Here is a 2,914-nt window from a genome sequence, read left to right on the forward strand (position 1 = left end):
ACATTGAATCTACAAATGATGATTTACAAATGGAAACACAGCTACCATCTTTTCTTTTTACACAAACAACAACTTCATAGTGACAGCTATTTACATGTTTCAAATAAATCCCCTTATATTGACAACTCTGTCTATTAGATAACACATTTGAGGCTGAATATTTATGCCATTTCTCTTCACTGAATGTAAATATATCCACACCAATTAAATCACTGGCTGCTTGTATTTCCAGCTCTGTTGCCCAAGTTCCGACATACTTCATTCTTTTTTTTTTTATATTTTATTATTTCTTGAAGTTGCAAGACATAAATACACATTTGGTCATATTAAACAACATTTTTGTCTTGTCTCACATCAGCTTTTTTTTTTTTTTTTTACGAGAAAAAAAAATAAATAAAAATAAATAAAAAAAATAAAAGAAATACAATAAAACAAAAAAACAAACAGACTGGTAGCAAGAACAAAAACAGGGGAGTGTCTCAGGTACTATATTTCACACAAAATCTGATCTTATTGGCCGAATAAATTTTAAGAATCCATTCCATATTCTCTCGAATTTATCCATTTCAAATCTACAAGTGGAAGTCAGTTTCTCCATAACGTATATATCATGCATGACATCAACCCAATTTTCCTTTCTTGGCGCTTCCACCTGTAGCCATTTCCTAGTAATTCCCTTTTTTCCTGCTAGTAACATGATTTTAAACATTTTGCAATTCAGATTCTTTTTACCTTGCATATTAAGTCTTCCCAAATAAAGTGTGTCAAAAGTGAAAGGTAGATTAATCTGTAAAATCTTGTCCATACACTGTTTAAGTTCCATCCAATATTTCACCATCGAGGGACAACTCCAAAAAATATGAACATGGTTTGCACTCTTTTCCCCACATCCCCGCCAACAGATTGTATCCCGATATTTTGTCTGAGCTGGGGTTCTAAAATATCTCACTAAGTTTTTCCATCCATGTTCCCTCCAGGTTAAGGATGATGTCACTCTCCATATTTGTTGCGAGAGATCCTCCCATTCCTCATCCGTCAATTTTATGTTTGCTTCAATTTCCCATTTTTGTTTTATGTAGTGTGTATCGTCTCCTTTTAAAGCTTCTATCCCTGAATAAATCTTTGCAATTAATTTCCTGTTTATTTTAGATTGGTATGAGGAGATAAAGAGTTTTATAATGTTGAATTCTACGTCAAAATTTTCCTTTTTTATATCATGCTCTAAATAATGTCTCACTTGCAGAAATCTATAAAAATCTTGATTTGCCAGACTAAACTGTCCTTTCATATTTTCGAAACTTTTACACTTCTTCTTTTCTAATAGTTCCCAAAACATACGTGGTCCTTGTTCCCAATTTTTAAATCTATTATCTCTTATATTAGGGGAAAATTCTGTATCATATCCTATCCACCTTAGCAGCTTATTCCTGTGTGTCAATTTATTCTTTGTAACAATTTCAAACCACACTTTAAGTGAAATGTCAAGCCATGGATTGGGTAAATTTTTCAAATGGTGCCTGAGTTTGTAATCCCCAATTAATGCCTGAATTGGAGCTTCCGTTGTCATTTCTATTTCAATTTCTTTCCACCTAGCAGAGTATGAGGGATTACATAAGTTCAACAAAGGCTTTATTAGCGCTGCTTGATAATAACTTTTTAAGCACGGGAGAGCTAGCCCCCCCTTCGCCTTAGATAACTGTAATGTTTTGTATCTTATTCTAGGTTGTTTTCCTTGCCAGATATATCTTGAGATAATTTTGTCCCATTCTATAACTTCCTTATCCAGTATCTCCACTGGAAGATTCTGAAACAGGTATAACACCCTGGGAAGAACATTGATTTTGATCACCTCAACTCTAGATATAAGAGTCATAAAGGGAATTAAATTCCACCTTGCAATGTCTTCTTTTATTTTGGATATTAATGGGTCATAGTTTGCTGATTTCAATTGGCTAATATCTTTTGTTAAATTAATTCCAAGATATTTCATTGATTTCAAATTCCACTTAATTTCATAATTTTCTTTAATCGCTTCAGAGGGGCTATAATTGAAAGTGAGGACTTGTGTTTTCTGTACATTTATTTTGTAGCCGGACATTTGTCCAAACTTTACAAATTCTGACATGAGTACTGGCAAGGATGTATCAGGACTAGACAAAAATATTAGAACATCATCTGCGAATAGTGCAAGCTTCTGAAATGTCCCCTTTATCTCTATGCCTTGTATTTGTGCGTTTTGTTTTATGGATTGGCTAAGTGGTTCCAAAAAAATTGCGAAGAGAAGGGGGCTAGCCGAACAACCCTGCCTACATCCACGCCTTAATGAAATAGAATTGGATAAACTCCCATTAATCTTGATCCTGGCCGTTGGGTCAGTATACAAGGTTTGTATTGTCCTAACTATTGTATCATGAAAGTTAAATTTTTTTAACACTCTATAAAGGAAATCCCACCTGACAGAGTCAAACGCTTTCTCCGCATCCATTCCCATCACTACTGCTTCTGTGTGATTTTCTTTAATATGCTGCATCACATGTAAAGCCCTTCTTATATTATCTTGCGTTTGTCTTTCTTTAATAAATCCCGTCTGGTCCAACTGAATAATATCCGGTAAAACCCGTTCAATACGTCTAGCCAATATTGCAGTGAAAAGTCTATAATCCTGATTCAGGACACTAATAGGTCTATAGCTGGAACAATCCAATTCGTCTTTGCCTTCTTTAGGGATTACAGAGATTATGGCTTCACGCCATGAGTATGGTATTTCACCCTTCTTTAACACCCAGTTAAATGTTTTTACTAGCATTGGGATTAATGCTTCCCTGAACAACTTATACCATTCTGAGGGGTATCCATCTGCTCCCGGAGACTTATTCACTTTGAGTTTAGAAATCGCAGAGTTTATTTCCTGAGC

The sequence above is a fragment of the Siphateles boraxobius genome, unplaced genomic scaffold (genome assembly GCF_051911475.1).
Source record: "Siphateles boraxobius isolate OS27281-9 unplaced genomic scaffold, OSU_SipBor_1 189, whole genome shotgun sequence".
Taxonomy (NCBI): domain Eukaryota; kingdom Metazoa; phylum Chordata; class Actinopteri; order Cypriniformes; family Leuciscidae; genus Siphateles; species Siphateles boraxobius.